Here is a 19,873-nt window from a genome sequence, read left to right as displayed (position 1 = left end):
CTATTAATCACTTTTATGTCCGACTCGTTGGCTGAAAGGTGAGCGTATTGGCCTTAGGTTCAGAGGGCCCCGGGTTCTATTCCTGGCCGGGTCGGGGATGTTAACCTTCATTGGTTAATTCCATTGGCTCGGCGGCTGGGTGTTTGTGCTGTCCCCAACATCCCTGCAACTCACACACCACACATAACACTATCCTCCACCACAATAACACGCAGTTACCTACACATGGCAGATTCCGTCCGCCCTCATCGGAGGGTCTGCCTTACAAGGGCTGCACTCGGCTAGAAATAGCCACACGAAATTAAATTAAACATTTTTATGAAATGAAAACGTAGCATTCCTTTACCAGACAAATGCGATTCACCCATACCAACACATAAAATCATGATCATGAATAAACATCTGAATAAAAACAAAAATTCACACAGTTTACAGCTGCAGCTGTTCCACTAGTACAAACAATCCGTGCATAGTTTGTACGACGTATCATTCTATCAGTGTTCATTGTTGAAACAATATGCACACTTCTCCTAGATAAGACACAGTGTGTTAAATAATACATATAATAAATAAATTAGTATTTAAGAAAACCGTGTACAAAACACAAACATGATGAAACCCACTTAAATACACATCCCTCTTTCATTTTACACTGCACACCCTTCTTCTCTTGTCCATAATTTCCTTTGCAGTACATTACAAGAGTCTTCTCCAAGTTTTCTGGTTTAAATCTGTGGTGTCTGTCTGGTAAAACTAGTTTCAATGCGGAGAATGATCTCTCTACATCTACGGATGTGACAGGAGAGTACTTGTGAATTCGGGAGCGAGTGTAGGTGTTAAACATTCTGATAGAATTACATTATCAGTATCAGCCAAATATTTGTTTAAAACCTGTAGCCCGGATTTCGTTTAAGGACATCACGATATTTTGTTTGCTCATGGAGTCCAAGAGTTCCTGGGATACTTTCCATTTCACGCTCATGTTCTCCACTGTGTCCAGCAAATAACCAATACGCAGTCCACGATTTTCTAGCTTCTTGATTTATTTCCCGTTCAACATAGCCAACTCATCTTCTATTCTAATCCCTACAGTATTAGGGTATCAGAGGCCGAAAGTGTCTTTCATTTGAACTACAAATTTACGTCCCTGTGGTCTGGATTCTATGTAGAGCTGTAGCTAGCTCCCATAGTTTATGATCACGAGATTAATGTAATCATGTAAAACTACACGATTGCTACTTCTATGTCCCGCCTTTCAAGGCCCTTTTCTTTTCTCAACTAACATTATCCTTACCAAAGATTAAAGTGCTTATTATCTTCCTTCTCCTTTCAGTGTTCTGGATATCTGAATTCTCACACAGTAGCCCTGCGTCTCGTAAGAGATGACGTACCGCCTAGTCTAGTCTAGTCTAGTTTAGTAACCGTGGTACCGCCGAATTGCAGCTCGCTTTCTGGTGGATCATGCGTAACAATGTAGAGACTCTCGGGTGGTTGGTTTGTGAAATGAGGATTCCTGACCTAAGTATCATCTACGGCATTTATACAGACAATATCCTTTACCTTTCTATTTACATGTTTTGATCCTATCTTTTATCCAAGCCCAAGATGACCGTTCTTGCGAACGACAGGAAGCATACCTACACATGGCAAATAAGTTAATATGGGAATGGCAGCTGATTCAGAAAGTGATGGAACCAACTAGAGGTAAGAATATTCTCGATGTGGTGCTGGTAAAACCAGATGACCTCTATAGAGAAACCGATGTAATAGATGGTATTGGTGATCACGAAGCTGTTTTTGTCGTAGTTCAAAATAAATGTAATAGAAAGGAAAGTATTAAAATTAGGACTATTAGGCAGTACAATATGGCTGATAAAACAGGCATGAGGGACTTAAAAATAATGATTGGTGGGAAACGGTAAATAAAAATATAATCAGACTCTGGGATGGGTTTAAAGCAGCTGTTGAGGAATGTGAAAACATGCCTTTAAAGGTGGTAAGGAATGGCAAAGACCCACTGTATTATAACAGAGAAGTAAAGAGACTAAGAAGGCGGTGCAGGTTGGAAAGAAATAGAGTTAGAAATGGCTGTGGAAGTAAGGAGAAATTGAAGGAATTACTAGGAAATTGAATGTAGCAAAGAAGTCAGCTAAGGATAACATGATGGCAAGCATAATTGGCGGTCATACAAATTTTAGTGAAAAATGGAAGGGTATGTATAGGTAATTTAAGGCAGTAGCAGGTTCCAAGAAGGACATTCCAGGAATAATTAATGAACAAGGGAGTGTGTATGCGAGGATCTTCAAAAGGCAGAAGTATTCAGTCAGCAATATTTAAAGATTGTTGGTTACAAGGATAATGTACCGATAGAGGATGTGACTAACACTAAAGAAGTATTAAAAATTACCTTTGATAACAATGACATTTACAGTAAGATACAAAACTAGAAAAGCAGCTGGAATTGACAAACATAATGGGTTGGGACATAGTACCATATCTCAAGTATTTAATTGATTATTGTTTGCATGAAGGAGCTATACCAAATGACTGAAGAGGTGCTATAGTGGCCCCTGTGTAAAAAGGAAAGGGTGCTAGACATAAAGCTGAAAATTACAGGCCAGTCAGTGTGACATGCATTGCATGTAAACTTTGGAAAAAGCATTCGTTCTGATTATATTAGACATGTTTACGAAATTAATAACCGGTTTGATAGAAGGTAGTTTGGGTTTAGGAAAGGTTATTCCACTGAAGCTCAACTTGTAGGATTCCAGCAAGATATAGTAGCTATCCTGGATTCGCTTATTTTATTATTATTATTATTATTATTATTATTATTATTATTATTATTATTATTATTATTATTATTATTATTATTATTATTGTTACCGTATTTTGTGGTAGTTAGAGGTGAAAGAAGGTGCGGGGGGTGAACAGGTCTCAGGCTACGAAATTAAAGTGAATTTAAAATTTAACAAGGTTATATTTTCTTAGCAAAAAACAAGAAATAACAATAATGGCAGGTACAGAGTAGCAAAACCCCTAATCGAGAATGTACAATTACAGGATTTGGGCTCCGAGAGCCAGACACACAATTCTGAGTAATTAGCCCAACTTTACGATATACAGAATTCCAGAAAGGGGCAGAAGACCCCAATCAAGCCCAGGAGCACTTGCTCCAAATTACACAGTAAAGCCTTCCTCGAGGCATACAACACTCAATTTTCGAAAAAGAGCCACTCGCTCTCAACTTTAAGCCTATCAAAGGCCACACCAAACTCCACCTTCAAGTTGTCCTCTAAGGACATATACACAGGGGTAACATACCCAACCTACTGAGGTCTATTAAGTGAGAAAAAGGTTAAGTACATGACCTCTAAAATAACAATTTGAGAGGAGGCGATCTGCACTCCTAATACATTTTGTTTAAAACCTAATCTGGCTCTAGGCCGCTAATGCAAGGGCTAATCCCATACTACGGAGGTGACTTTAGAAAAGAATAATTTACATTACATTAAGGAAGAATCGGTTGTGAGAAATAAGTTCACCTCAAAACAATATGAGTGGGAGCTCGAGAGGGTTAAGCACTCTCTATCCCAAAATGTAGCTTTAAAAGAGAATAGATGCTAAGAGTCTTTACATTTTAGGGAAAGTTACATGGTAGAAACGCTTCGGACCCGCCCCGAGAGTTAAACTGCTGAGCTAGCAAGAAAAGAAGTTATTAAAAGGCCATTACCTTGGCGTTGAACTGCTCCCCGAAGAAAGAGGCGCTTCCCGCCCCCTGCTATGTACTTTACACACTGAAAGATGGTACTGAAGTGGCGTAGAGACCCTAAAATCAGCAGTTTATATACTCTCGCGGAAAGTTCGAGGCGTTTCAGGAAGGAAAACACCCGCCCACAATCATTTTATTGGTGGATAAAGAAAACCCCTACACAATATGAAGAAGAAACACGTTATTGGTGGAAAATTAATTAAAGAAATTCGGGATTGGCTAAATTCAAAACAAGGGGAAAGAAAGGGTTAATATTGCCAACTTAAACAATGACTGAAAGAAATTTAGCAAAGAACAAACTTTTGAAATTAAATTTTCTCAAAAAAAACAGTTCTTTCACTTCGCAATAGGGTGCACCGTTGTAGTTCTTCAGTAGTGTCCTCTAGAAGAGAATGTTCACACTTCTTACTACAAGCAAAACAAAAATACATCGAAAACAACACAGTTCAGAAACTTCAAAATTTCCAAGTAGTGGCATCTTCAGGGTAACTTGAAAATTAACACATAAGACAAAGTTCAGACTTCTTCCAGTAGAGGAGTTTCAACTGGCGCAAAGTTTAAATAAGCGGCGTGGAGGTGTACCGCCCGGTACAGACCTCCCCCCCCCCAAAAGTTCCTCCAAGGGGGTGACACGGAAGAACATAAACTTTTGTTTGAAAACAAGGTCCAAGTTATGATGTTGCTATGGAGATTAATTGCAGAAGCATTTATCAAAATAGTGAAAATTTGATTTGATCCAGTTTCAAAAATTCTCGTAGTAACTGCTGAAGTAATGTCTTTATGTTTGTAGAAGTAGAATTCAAAAGGAAAACTTTTAATACTTGAAAGTGAAGAAAAATTTTCTAAGTCCACCAAATATTGCTGTTGAATTCCCAAGTGTAGTAATTGCTGATAGTAAATGTCCATGTAGTTGATTAAATATTTCGATGTTGATTAAGTTGGATGGCCAGACCGGCCGTTGGAGCTTGCGTCCAAAGGCGGCCGCTCGGACCCCTCAAGTACCCTGAGATACCGCTCGCCCGCACTATGAGGGGAGCAGTGGTGTTGAAGCACGCCGCGCCCGCGGTGAACATGCAGGTCGCGGGCCAGTTACAGGTTGTGCGCCGCACATCAGCCTTGGCCGGGAGGAGGGCTCCGGCTCGCCATGCACCTGTCGTCCTCGCTGGAGTAGAGGGGGCCCTTCCTCTATCCCAGTCGCGGCACAGCGCCGCGCAGCTGCGGGGGCACTGAAACATTAAAGCTCGACGGCAGAATTTTGTTGAACCAGAATGATAGTAGGGTACATTCATTGTGGTGAGGTTGAGGGGCCAGCGGCGTGGAGAAATTCTTTTCATAAGCAAGCCACTGTGTGTAGTGGAGCAGGAGACGGGAGCGTGGTAATGGCCGTGGCAAGGACAGGATGGCAGTTTAACTGTGCGGGGAGGGTTTACAATAACTGCTTAAATATTTTAAAAAATATTACAGAAAGGGCAGAAGGCCTTAAAAGTGAAACCCCTCAAAAAAAAATAACCTTCCTATTTCTTTTAAAATTATATGAAGCAAGTTAACACAGAAATTATACAGGTTTCACCTGTGACAGGTGAACCCTAAATATCCTCTCGGTGGCTGGATTACTTAATAACAACGTAACCGGCGTAAGGAAATCGAGAATGATACACGGCCCATGAAATCTGGGGGCAAGCTTGCCCGCGGGAACAAAGTTCTTGACCATCACCTGGTCACCTACCTTCAAATTGGTGGGTCTCCGTCCACGATCATATCTTTCCCTAACCTTTTCATGAGAGACTTTAAGATTGGCTTTAGCCTTCTTCCAAAGATCTTTAATGTTGTCTGGGTCTATTGTCTCAGGTAGAATGTCACTCAGAGACCAGAGATTAGAGAGCGGCGTGTTGGGAACGAACTTAAACATAAAAGAAGCTGGAGTAAACTTGTGAGATTCATGAACCGCCGAATTCAAAGCAAAAGCTAACCAATGCAGGGACGTGTCCCATCTAGAATGATCTTCATGATGATATGCAATAAGCGCGGACCTGAGATTACGGTTAACCCGTTCAGCCAGAGATGGTTGAGGGTAATAAGCAGAAGTCGTCACATGAGAGATGGACAAGTCAAAACAGATTTTACGAAAAAGATTTGATGTAAACGCCTTAGCATTATCAGACACAATATATTGGCACGGACCAAAAGAAGCAAAAATAGAATTTAGACAAGTAATGGTGGACTGAGCGGTAGCCAGCTTAGTCGGAAATAACCAGGAAAATCTTGTAAAACCATCTACGCATACAAAGATGAACTTGTTGGCATTTCCCTTTGACTGGGGGAAGGGTCCTACATAATCAATATACAGGCGTTCCATGGGGCGCGAAGCCTGATGCGAAGACAAAAGGCCTACCTTGGTGGACATGGTGGGTTTACTAAGCAAACAAGATTTACAAGCTTTTACTAGTTCACGGATTTCACCGTCCATACCCTTCCAGATGAACCTTTCACGAATTTTTTCACGAGTTTTAAAGATTCCAAGGTGCCCGCCCAATGGGGTCTCATGATAGTACTTGAAGATCATAGGTACAAGAACAGCTGGAACGACAACCTTCATCATCTTATCATGCCTCGATGGGCAACATAAAACACCATTCCTCAGAACATAAGGGACAACATGTTCCCCAGAAGAAAGGGTTTCCATTATCGGAGCCAGCGTCGGATCTTCACGTTGTTATTTCTCGATATCCCTAAAGAGCATGGGAGCATCTGTTAAGATGGCATTAACATCAGATAGTATGGACTCGGGAGGTGATGAACTGTCGACCGGTTCATGGGTCTCGACGTCGTTGGAAAACATACGGCTGAGTCCATCGGCCACAACATTTTCGGTCCCTCTGATATGCCTGACATCGAATTGGAAGGCAAAAATACGGATGGCCCAACGGGCTATACGACCAGTACGACGCGGCCTACCTAAGACCCAGCTTAAGGCTTGATTATCTGTCTCCAGGTCGAATTTGACATATTCCAGATAGAGACGGAACTTTTCTAAGGCAAATAAGACTGCCAAACCTTCGAGCTCATAGATGGAATACTTGGCTTCTTGAGCCGATAGAGTCCTAGATGCATAGGCGATGGGTCGCCTCCCTAGTTCTGTCTCTTGAAGGACTGCAGCTACTGCTGACGACGACGCGTCAGTTTGGACGATGAATTTCTTTGAGAAATCAGGCATAGCAAGGACAGGGGCATTACAGAGAGCTAATTTAAGATCTTCAAAAGCGGCTTGTTGAGAAGGTCCCCACTCGAATTTGATGCCTTTCCTACGAAGAAGGTTTAAGGGCGCCGCTCTATTAGCGAAGTTAGGAATAAACATCCTGAAGAAATTCACCATACCAATGAACCTGGCGATACCTTTAATGTCCTTGGGAGGTTTAAAATCACGGATGGCCTGTGTTCTAGAATGATCGACGGCAGCACCATCAGGTGACACAATATGCCCTAGGAATGACATAGAGGGCTTAGCAAAGGCAACCTTGGACAACTTGACAGTTAACCCCGCCTTACGAAGACGATTGAGAACTTCTCGCAGATGATCTAGATGTTCTTCAAAGGTCTCCGAAAATACGACGACATCATCCAAGTAGTGATACAAGTACTCAAGTTTGATGTCGGAGAAGATCCTATCTAGCAGCCTAGTGAGTACAGCTGCTCCCGTGCGGAGCTCGAAAGGCACGCGGTTGTATTCATACAAATTCCAATCCGTGGCAAACGCTGTAAGATGTTTAGACTCTTCCGCTAGGGGAATTTGATTGTAGGCCTGATTCAAATCCAAGATGGTGAAGAACTTGGCCTTACGGAACCATGAAAAACAAGAATGAAGGTCGGGAAGGGGCACAGATTGTAACACCACCTTCCGATTGAGAGCCCTATAATCAATGACAGGCCTGAAGCCCTCTTGGGGTTTCGGGACTAGAAAAATAGGCGAAGAATACGCCGACTTAGAGGGCCTAATAATACCATCCTTCAACATCTGATCGATGATTTCTTTCAGAGCCTTCATTTTAGGTGGAGATAGCCTATATGGCGGAAAACGGACAGGAATCGAATCCGTGACCTCAATTTTGTATTCGGGAAGGTCAGTAACACCAAGAGTATCAGAGAACACCTCTGGAAACGACTGACACAACTTACGAATACTATCAGCCTGCTCCTCAGGTAGATGTCTAAGGTCTAACAACATCTCATCCTGGGTAGGCGAAATAGATGAACATGACGCAGAATTACATTTTAACAAGGGGATTTTACAATTGGAAGCAAATTTGAATGTGCACGACTTACTCTGAAGATCGAGCACAAGACCCGTGTGAGAAATAAAGTCGGCTCCCAATATGATGGGGCAAGACAAGTGCTTAGCCACAAACAATTTGATTTTCCATGTAAATTTAAAAATACGAATTTTGACATTTACAGAACCGAGAATTTCTAATGGAGATGAATTAGCCGAAACATATTGAACAGGAGATGAGCCATAGTCCGGTAGTTTACAAACCGATTTCAATTTTGAATACCATAGATCCGAAATAACCGAACAAACACTGCCTGAATCTAATAGAGCTGTTATAGGCTCATTATTTAACTCAATTTTAAGAAAAGGAACAGGTGCGGGGGTATCCGCCGCAATCCTAAGACACTCTTTGGGGCATTCAAAAGATGAATTTGAAGACTGAACGTTCCCTGAATTTACGACCTGTTTGCCAGGGGCTGAGCCTTGGGAAGCAGAATTAGTCGACTCAGCCGAAGCCGCTAGTCACTTATTATTAGTGACATTGGTGGAAGTTGCACCAGAAGTTGAGCAGGAGGGGGTGCTATTTGAATCTGGGCAATTCTTGGCGATATGTGAGAAAGACCCACATTTAAAACAGCCTTGTGATGAGCCAGCTCCATTATTTGCCCTACTAGATTTGATCAATGGACACTTGTTCCGAAGATGGTCAGGCGACCCGCAAGCGTAACATTTACGAGGTGTGACTGATCGGCGAGGTGGAGGCCGAGTATTACCAAACGAAGGAGGGGGTTCTTTCGCGACACGCAAGGAATCGGCGTATCTAACTCCTTCCGCTGAGACGGCCAATGCTTCAAGTTCAGAGAAGGTTTGCGGGCACGCCGCGAAACACAAATATGACCTATAGGATGGTGAAATTCCTTCTACAATAGCCTGTACAATCTGATCTTCAGGAAAATGAAGAGCAAAAACCCTAGTATAAAACTTAATGTCTTGTATGAAATCAGCCAGATTTTCATCCAATCTCTGTACTCGATAATAGTACTTCTGAATCAGAGATGACCTCGCGCGAGCAGGAATAAAATTTGCAAGTAAGTGTGCGTGAAAATCTTCAATAGATGACTGTTCAGCTATGGCTCTTACTATTTTGTCTGAGAGAATACCTATTGCATAGGGATAGATGATTTGCAAAATCTGACATGGAGAAAGAGAAAAAACAAGGGCATGATCCTGAAATTCAACTAAAAATCTTAAAAATGAAATTACTTCACTGGTAGTGTTAACCGAAAACTTCGAGATACCTCTGAGCAACATTGCCAATGGATGAGGCAAGCTGCTGAACCCAGGTGACATCGTAGGTAAAGGTTTCAGTGGCAAAGAAGTTAATTCAGGACGTACATTATTCAACGACATACGGCGTTCAGACTCGTTGTCCAATGGGGCAGAAGTTGTTTGAGCTCCAACGGTTATCCTATTGACTTCTCCCTTAGGAGGCTCTTCCTCGCTACCTACATTCACCGTGGTGGGTTGATCGATTTTGGGAGGAACTTCCCCAGTTAACAATTGGGTAACCTTACTGGATAATTCAGAAATACTTTCAAGCAACGTACTAGCTTCCTTCCTCTGAACGTCATTCAACTTCAGAGACAACAGATCGTTAACTCTATTTGAAAAATGAAATAGCCTGGCTTGCACACGCTTAATTTGATTCGGAGAAGGATCATTTTCGTCAAAAAAACTAACTACAGATGCTAGCCCAGTAGTATTCTCGGTGATCGTGGAAAGAGAGTCGTCAATTTCTTTCTCTCCCAAAGGGGGGATGGAAATGGGCAAATCAAGAGACTCTCTAAGCTTGTTTGTGTCTACCGCAACCGTGCCTCCAGATTGCACATTTCTAATAGTTAATTCATAGATCAACTCCTCCTTGCGCAAATAGTTGAGATGGAGAACATCGCGAGGGCCGGGCATGATGACAGAACAATTTTGAAAAAGAAAAAATCAAAATTTCCAGCAACAGAGAAAATTGTTAGAGTTCGAATCAAACAATGTTTAGCCGTAAAAAGGGGCTAAATTGAGACCCATTCAACCACGCTCTGCTACCACTTGTTACCGTATTTTGTGGTAGTTAGAGGTGAAGGAAGGTGCGAGGGGTGAACAGGTCTCAGGCTACGAAATTAAAGTGAATTTAAAATTTAACAAGGTTATATTTTCTTAGCAAAAAACAAGAAATAACAATAATGGCAGGTACAGAGTAGCAAAACCCCTAATCGAGAATGTACAATTACAGGATTTGGGCTCCGAGAGCCAGACACACAATTCTGAGTAATTAGCCCAACTTTACGATATACAGAATTCCAGAAAGGGGCAGAAGACCCCAATCAAGCCCAGGAGCACTTGCTCCAAATTACACAGTAAAGCCTTCCTCGAGGCATACAACACTCAATTTTCGAAAAAGAGCCACTCGCTCTCAACTTTAAGCCTATCAAAGGCCACACCAAACTCCACCTTCAAGTTGTCCTCTAAGGACATATACACAGGGGTAACATACCCAACCTACTGAGGTCTATTAAGTGAGAAAAAGGTTAAGTACATGACCTCTAAAATAACAATTTGAGAGGAGGCGATCTGCACTCCTAATACATTTTGTTTAAAACCTAATCTGGCTCTAGGCCGCTAATGCAAGGGCTAATCCCATACTACGGAGGTGACTTTAGAAAAGAATAATTTACATTACATTAAGGAAGAATCGGTTGTGAGAAATAAGTTCACCTCAAAACAATATGAGTGGGAGCTCGAGAGGGTTAAGCACTCTCTATCCCAAAATGTAGCTTTAAAAGAGAATAGATGCTAAGAGTCTTTACATTTTAGGGAAAGTTACATGGTAGAAACGCTTCGGACCCGCCCCGAGAGTTAAACTGCTGAGCTAGCAAGAAAAGAAGTTATTAAAAGGCCATTACCTTGGCGTTGAACTGCTCCCCGAAGAAAGAGGCGCTTCCCGCTCCCTGCTATGTACTTTACACACTGAAAGATGGTACTGAAGTGGCGTAGAGACCCTAAAATCAGCAGTTTATATACTCTCGCGGAAAGTTCGAGGCGTTTCAGGAAGGAAAACACCCGCCCACAATCATTTTATTGGTGGATAAAGAAAACCCCTACACAATATGAAGAAGAAACACGTTATTGGTGGAAAATTAATTAAAGAAATTCGGGATTGGCTAAATTCAAAACAAGGGGAAAGAAAGGGTTAATATTGCCAACTTAAACAATGACTGAAAGAAATTTAGCAAAGAACAAACTTTTGAAATTAAATTTTCTCAAAAAAAAAACAGTTCTTTCACTTCGCAATAGGGTGCACCGTTGTAGTTCTTCAGTAGTGTCCTCTAGAAGAGAATGTTCACACTTCTTACTACAAGCAAAACAAAAATACATCGAAAACAACACAGTTCAGAAACTTCAAAATTTCCAAGTAGTGGCATCTTCAGGGTAACTTGAAAATTAACACATAAGACAAAGTTCAGACTTCTTCCAGTAGAGGAGTTTCAACTGGCGCAAAGTTTAAATAAGCGGCGTGGAGGTGTACCGCCCGGTACAATTATTATTATTATTATTATTATTATTATTATTATTATTATTCCACGAACCTGCTACGCAGGCGTAGCAGGGGGAGAGGTGATACTCCCACGTGGCGCGTCCCAGGTGGCGGATAGGGGGGTCCTAACCGGCTTGCCGGCGGACTTGAGGGAAATAAAATACCTCTCGCGGACCAAACACACACCCCCTGTGGGTGGGGGAGGCTGACGAATAATACACCCACGGTATCCCCTGCCTGTCGTGCGAGGCGACTAAAAGGGGCGACCAAGGGATGAATGAATTAGAACCATGAAACTACTCTTCATTCGTACCATCATGCGGGGAACACCATGGGTTGCATGTACTTGCGAGTAGTATCACTAACATGGTACGAAATATGTTTGTGATTCGTTGCAGTAAAAAGCCTGGCCTGGTGGATTCCAGTACCCGTGCGTTGTACCCATGTGGGCAACACCGCGGGTCTGGGCGTAGCCTGTGAGTTGTACCACTATATGAGCGACACCGTGGGTCTGCGTTGCCTGTGATTAGTACTCACTATGTGCGGAACACCACGGGGCCCTTGGGACCGGCACCCGTGACTAGTACCCTAGGTGAGGAAACTCATCGGTTTGCGTTGGCTGTAAGTGGCGCCATTGTGTGCGAAACACCATAGGTCTGCGTTACCTGTACGAAGTACAGTACTTGTGAGTAGTACCATCTTTTGTGGAACACCGTGAGTCTTCGCTACTTCTGATTACTACCCCAACATGACACATACCATTGTTCTATTTTACTCGCGACATGTACCATTCTGTGGGGCCTTAGACGTGGATTTTGCACCCCCTTTAGACACCAAGCATCTTTGTGCTTTATAAGTGGTTCCTTGGTCGGTAATAATGTTATTTTCGTTCTCTATTGAATCCGATCCACTGGTTTTTGTTTTTGTTTGTTTGTTTTGTGTTTTGTTGGGTTCCTGTCCATCCATTCATTCTTCATGACATTTTTTATTTTTATTTTGGTCAGTGGATGCCTTTGTAATTTTTGTTCTTTCATTTTGTACCATTAGGGGCCGATGACCTTCGATGTTAGGCCCCTTAAAACAACAAGCATCATCATCATCATTATTATTATTATTATTATTATTATTATTATTTGCTATTTGCTTTACGTCGCACCGACACAGATAGGTCTTATGGCGACGATGGGACAGGGAAGATGTAGGAGTGGGAAAGAAGCGGCCATGGCCTTAATTAAGGTACCGTCCCAGCTTTTGCCTGGTGTGAAAATGGGAAACCACGGAAAACCATCTTCAGGTCTGCCGACAGTGGGGTTCAAACCTACTATCTCCCGAATACTGGATACTGGCCGTACTTAAGCGACTGCAGCTAACGAGCTCAGTTATCCTGGATTCAGAAGGACAAATGGACTGTATCGTGATTGATCTGACTAAGGCATTTGATAGGGTAGATCATAGGAGACTACTGGCAAAAATGAGTGCATTTCGACTTGACAAAAGAGTGACTGAATGGGTGGCTATATTTCTAGGAAATAGATCTCAGAGAATTAGAGTAGGGGATTAAGAAGGGAATTCCTCAAGGTAGTATTATTGGACCTTTATGTTTTCTTATATATAGCAATGATATGTGTAAAGAAGCGGAATCAGAGATAAGGCTGTTTGCAGATGATGTTATTCTGTACAGAGTAATAAATAAGTTACAAGATTGTGAGCGGCTACAGGGTGACCTCGATAGTGTTGTGATATGGACGGTGGGCAATGGTATGATGATAAAAGGGGTTAAAAGTCAGGCTGTGAGTTTCACAAATAGGAAAAGTCATCTGTTTTAATTACTGCGTTGATGGGGTGAAAGTTCCTTTTGGGTATCATTGTAAGTACCTAGGTGTTAATATAAGGAAAGATCTTCATTGGGGTAATCACATAAATGAGATTTTAAATAAAGGGTAGAGATCTCTACATATGGTTATGAGGGTGTTTGGGGGTCGTAGTAAGGAAGTAAAGAAAAGAACACATAAGTCTCTGGTAAGACATCAAATAGAGTATGGTTCCAGTGTATTGGACCCTCACCAGGACAACTTGATTCAAGAACTGGAAAAAATCCAAAGAAAAGCAGCTCGATTTATTCTGGGTGATTTCCGACAAAAGAGTATCGTTACGAAAAAGGTTGCAACGTTTGGGCTGGGAAGACTTGCAAGAAAGGAGACGAGTTGTTCGACTAAGTGGTATGTTCCGAGCTGTCAGGGGAGAGATGGCGTGGAATGACATCAGTAGACGAATAAGTTTTAGTGGGGTCTTTAAAAGTAGGAAAGATCACAACATGAAGATAAAGTTGGAATTCAAGAGGACAAATTGGGGCAAACATTCGTTTATAGGAAGGGGAGTTAGGGGTTGGAATAATTTACCAAGGGAAATCTTCAATAAATTTCCAATTTCGTTGCAATCATTTAAGAAAAGGCTAGGAAAACATCACATAGGAATCTGCCACCTGGGCGACTGCTCTAAATGCAAATCAGTAGTGATTGATTGATTGATTGATTGATTGATTGATTGATTGATTGATTGATTGATTGATTGATTGATTGATTGAGTGAGTGAGTGATTGTTATCTCTATAGCGCTTGGCCTACTGTTTATATTCTCATGATCACCACGAGTAGTGCCATTGCTTTTCCTGAGCTTTGCGTATTCTTGGTACTTATTTTTCCTGTCTGACCTCTCTCGTGAATAACATCAGGTTTGCGAGGTCTACAGGAAATTGAATTCACCACGCCTTTTATGGTCCTTTCCTTTATTTCCTCAATTATTTCAGTCTTCGAAGATAGAGACCATTATTCCTTCTTTTTCCTGGAATGCTAAAAGATGCTGATAATATCTTTGTTTTGCCCTTAAGCAATCATCCGCGGTACCCCCTTCCTGTCGTAAAAGGCTACTAAAAAGGGGGATCAGGGGCTCTGAACTTCGGAGCGTGGGTTGGTGACGACATATTCTCTGAGTCTGGCATTGCGTCCACTTGTGTCAGGTTCCTCGCTTTCATCTCTCCTTGGTCAACTTTTGTTCTTTGCCGACCCGAACGATAGTAGTTTTGCGGGGCCTGGGAAGTATTTCATTTTCATGCCCTTCGTGGCTCTTGCCTTTCTTTTGCCGATATCTTCAGTCTTCAAAGTGTCGGATGTATTCCCTCTGAACAGTGATAATAGAGGATTGTTGTCCAGTTGTACTTCCTTTTAAAACAATAATCAGCATCACCTTAAATAATGACCTTCATCCGTGTATTTTTACAATACTTAAGTTTATTTTTTAATTATTGTCCGTTATTGTTCTCTCTGTAGCAACGTATAAAGTTCACAGAGTACCATGTCTTCTAGTATGGGTTACAAGATGTCTGCTCTTTCATCGGTTTGTTTCAGTGTTTTCTTTGGCTTTGACTGTATTAACTCATCCCCTTCTTACGGAAATGATCCTCACACGCTTGTCGTCGACCAGAAGCTGATATACGGCAGTGTTCCATAAAACTTCCAAGTGCGTTAAATTCAGGTGACTAGCAGGAGATGGGTCAGTGTGACACTTTTAAGTATTGAATGGTATTTGAAAGCGACTGTGATAATGATTCTTTGTAAGCTGAAAATTATTTTATGACAAAAATGATTGCTGTTCATTTGAAAATTATTTCAGTGCCGTAAATGATAACCTTGTTGCGGGGATGACAAACAAGCAATGTATTTCCAACACACCATGAAGTATACCATTCCGCGAACCTACTACGTTGGCGTGGCAGGGGGAGAGGTGATACTCTCACGTGGCGCGTCCCAGGTGGCGGATAGGGGGCTCCTAACCGGCTTGCCGGCGGACTTGAGGGAAATAAAACATCTCTCGCGGACCAAACGCACTACCCCCTGCGGGTGGGGGACGCACATGTAGAATACACCCGCGGTATCCCCTGCCTGTCGTAAGAGGCGACTAAGAGGGGCCCAGGGGCTCTCAGCTTTGGAGTTTGGGTGGGCGGCCGCGGGGCCCTTAGTTGGGTCTTGGCATTGCTACCACTTGCTTATGCCTAGCTCCTCACTTTCGTCTGTCCTATCCGACCTCCCTTGGTCGGCTCTTGTTCTTTTCCGACCCCGACGGTATTAGAGCATTCGAGGCCAGGGGAGTCTTTCATTTTCGCGCTCTTCGTGGCCCTTGCCTTTCTTCGTCCGTTACTTCATTTTTCGAAGTGACGGATCCCTTCTTTCTTCTTTTTTCTCTCTCTTTACCCCCTTTGGGTAGGGGACGCAGACGAATAATACACCCACGATATCCCCTGCCTGTCGTGAGAGGCGACTAAAAGGGGCGACCAAGGGATGATTGAATTAGAACCATGAAACTACATTTGATTCGTACCATCACGCGGGGAACACCATGGGTTGCCTTTTCTTGCGAGTAGTACCACTATATTAGGTACGAAATAGGTTTGTGATTAGTAGCAGCAAAGAGTGGGTTCTCCTGTGGGTTTCCAGTACCCGTGCGTCGTACCCATGTGAGCAACACCGCGGGCCTGGGCGTTGCCTGTGATTAGTACCCGCTATGTGAGGAAGACCACGGGAATTCCGGTACCCGTGACTAGTACACCTAGGTGAGGAGCCTCATCGGTTTGCGTTGGCTATGAGTGGCGCCATTGTGTGAGAAACGCCATAGGTCTGCGTTACCTGTACGAAGTACAATACTTGTGAGTAGTACCATCTTGTGTGGAACACCGTGAGTCTTCGCTACTTTTGATTTGTACCCCAACATGACAAATACCATGGTTCTACTTTACTAGCGATAGGTACTATTATGAGGGGCCGTTAATCTGTATTTTGGACCCCTTTAGACATCAAGCATTCTCGATTCAGGATTGTGCTTTATAAGTGGTCCCTTGGTCAGTAATACTATTATTTAATGACCTTTTTTGAGTTGGATCCACAGGGTTTTTTTTGCTTTTTTGTTTTTTTTGGGTTCATGTCCATCCATTCATTCTTCATGACATTTTTAAAAATTTTGGTCAGTGGATGACTCAACTTTTGGTTGTCTTTTCATTTCGTACCATTAGGGGCTGATGGCCGCGATGTTAGGCCCATTTAAACAACAAGCATCATCATCATCATCATCATCATCATCATCATCATAATCATCATCGAAGTATACCATTTGCTCGAATTGCCGGTCTTGATATCGTATTTGGGTTTATTACCAATTTATTAACGTATTCCATGTTATAGAAATTAATATGAGGCTTCTGGGTCGGCATGCGAATTATTTAATAAGGTACCAGTGAAGGCGGTGATGATTATTGTTTTAAGCGGAAGTGCAACTGGAAAACTATCCTCTTTTAACACTAATGAGAAGGAAAAAAATGGAAGGTATCCGACACTTCGAAAAATGAAGGCATCGGTCAAAGAAAGACAAGGCCTCGAATGCTCTAATGTTCTAATACCGTTGAGGTTGGAAATAACAAATGGTTTAGCGAGAATGAGGTATGAGTGACGCTTCCTCGTGATGAATGGTGTGAAAGTGTCGCTTGTAGGGTCAGTTGGTGCGTGGATTTTAGTGGGCTTGGGGGACTAATTGAATATCATCTTATCGCTCGGTGAAGAAACCAGCAGGAAGCTGACGTTCATCATTTTCCAAGTCCTTGCCTTCACTGAACTTGAGCTTTCTATGATAGGGGATGGTGGAACTGTTAGAGTCCCACCAGTCTTTGGGATGAGGACTCAAAATAGTTCACCCATAGTCATCCTTACCACGAGAGGCGGTTCACCATGATGTAGGGCTTCAATCATTATTAACATTAACATTAAGTGGTGATGAACTGAATTCGAGAAGAGCATTCGTATACGAATATTACCTTCTCAAGATGTTGAGGGTTCTGTATTATGGTAAGTAATACACATACATTGTAGGTTTTTACTAACGAGGTTTGTGCGTCCAGGGCATCTTGTTTATCCTACTTTACGTAGGTAGGCTAAGTTTGTCCACCTTTGGCGTGTATTTACCATCTCCGTGAATACAACCGATGTTTACTCCGCTTGTTATCAACAAACTGTGACGTTCGTTTGGGAGTCTTTACGTCTGGGCCTGTCCGCGCGACCTTCTCTTTTTACGTTTCTTTCTGCTGAAGGGCATTTCGAGCGTTAGAGGTTATAGGTAGTTCGATCAGGCTTTCATTACATTCTTTTGTTCCTCCGTAATACGATATGAAGCAGTATTCTTACAGTTTTAATCGAAAAACTCGTTTCGGTTATATTGGAACTTGGACAAATAGATATCGACTTGCTGGAACGATTTCAATGAAACAGATTTTTTTTGAAATAGGGAATTAAAATTACGTATTTCCTATCCACGTCTATTGCTTTGAGGACTATTCAAACTCTTCAGACAAGAAACAACAAAGATTTTATTTTATCGCTTCAAGGTAATTTGAGGAGGCTAGTTTCAAATCCAGCAATCTCGACCTTTTCCGTAAATTGAGTTATTGGTACTGGGTTAAACTTGGCATTGAATTCTACTCATGCAACCTACTCTTTTCCTTCAAAGACGGCAATATCCATATTATTTTCTTTAATACAAGAAACCGTGTCATTTTCAAACCTAGCTATCTCCACCAGATGGTAGTTTCAAACTGAGCAGTCTCTGAATAGACCAATCAGAACTGCAATATGGCAGCGACTTACCATGTTCCACTCCTGTTTGTTTACGTCAATGAGATGAGAGTGTTATGACTGTTGCTTGATTTGGAGTTTGCTATTATTTTAGTGAATTAATTCTTGTATTCAGTGATTTAAAATGGACACCAATGCAACTTACAGTTCGGTAGTTTGTCCGATATGAGTAAGCAATGCCCACGAACCTGCTACGCAGGCGTAGCAGGGGGAGAGGTGATACTCCCACGTGGCGCGTCCCAGGTGGCGGATAGGGGGGTCCTAACCGGCTTGCCGGCGGACTTGAGGGAAATAAAATACCTCTCGCGGACCAAACACACACCCCCTGTGGGTGGGGGAGGCTGACGAATAATACACCCACGGTATCCCCTGCCTGTCGTGCGAGGCGACTAAAAGGGGCGACCAAGGGCTGACTGAATTAGAACCATGAAACTAATTTTGAATCGTACCATCACGCGGGAAACACCATAGGTTGCCTGTACTTGCGAGTAGTACCACTAAATTCGGTACGAAATAGGTTTGTGATTAGTAGCAGTAAAAGCCTGGCCTGGTGGATTCCAGTACCCGTGCGTCGTACCCATGTGTGCAACACCGCGGGTCTGGGCGTAGCCTGTGAGTTGTACCACTATATGAGCAGCACCGTGGGTCTGCGTTGCCTGTGATTAGTACCCACTGTGTGAGGAACACCACGGGAATACCGGCGCCCGTGTTTAGTACACCTAGGTGGGGAACCTTCTCGGTTTGCGTTGACTCTGAGTTGGGCCATTGTGTGAGACGCACCATAGGTCTGCGTTACTTGTACGTATTGCAATACTTGTGAGTAGTACCATCTTTTGTGGAACACCGTGAGTCTTCGCTACTTCTGATTAATACCCCAACATGACACATACCATGGTTCTATTTTACTCGCGACATGTACCATTCTGTGGGGCCTTAGACGTGGATTTTGCACCCCCTTTAGACACCAAGCATCATTGTGCTTTATAAGTGGTTCCTTGGTCGGTAATAATGTTATTTTCGATCTGTATTGAGTCCGATCCACTGATTTTTGTTTGTTTGTTTTGTGTTTTGTTGAGTTCCTGTCCATCCATTCATTCTTCATGCCATATTTTATTTTTATTTTGGTCAGTGGATGCCTTTGCTATTTTTGTTCTTTCATTTCGTACCATTAGGGGCCGATGACCTTCGATGTTAGGCCCCTTAAAACAACAAGCATCATCATCATCATCAGTAAGCAATGCTAGGCAACTGATACAGCAACCTGATAAATGGAGAAGAAATGTTGCCAAAGGGCAATCCCGTAGAAACAAGAGATGGTATAGAAAGAGAGGAAAATTTATGGGCCGCCAATGTTTATTGAGAACTTCATGTCCCTCCGGTTCTTTCGAGTCCGAGTGGAGGATGCATTTTTCTCTATTTTACGTTGAAGAAAAGGATGTACCACAGGGATCTGTACTGGGCGTCACGCTGTTTGCAATCGCAATCAATGGCACAGTTGCTGCTGTTGGGCCAGCAGTCGTCCCATCGCTGAGCTTGTGCTTGATTAGATGAGCGTAACTGTGCATCTTAAGCAAGTTT

This window comes from Anabrus simplex, chromosome 4 (assembly GCF_040414725.1).
Source record: "Anabrus simplex isolate iqAnaSimp1 chromosome 4, ASM4041472v1, whole genome shotgun sequence".
In the NCBI taxonomy this organism is placed as follows: Eukaryota; Metazoa; Arthropoda; class Insecta; order Orthoptera; family Tettigoniidae; genus Anabrus; species Anabrus simplex.
Note: the sequence above shows the minus strand (reverse complement) of the source record.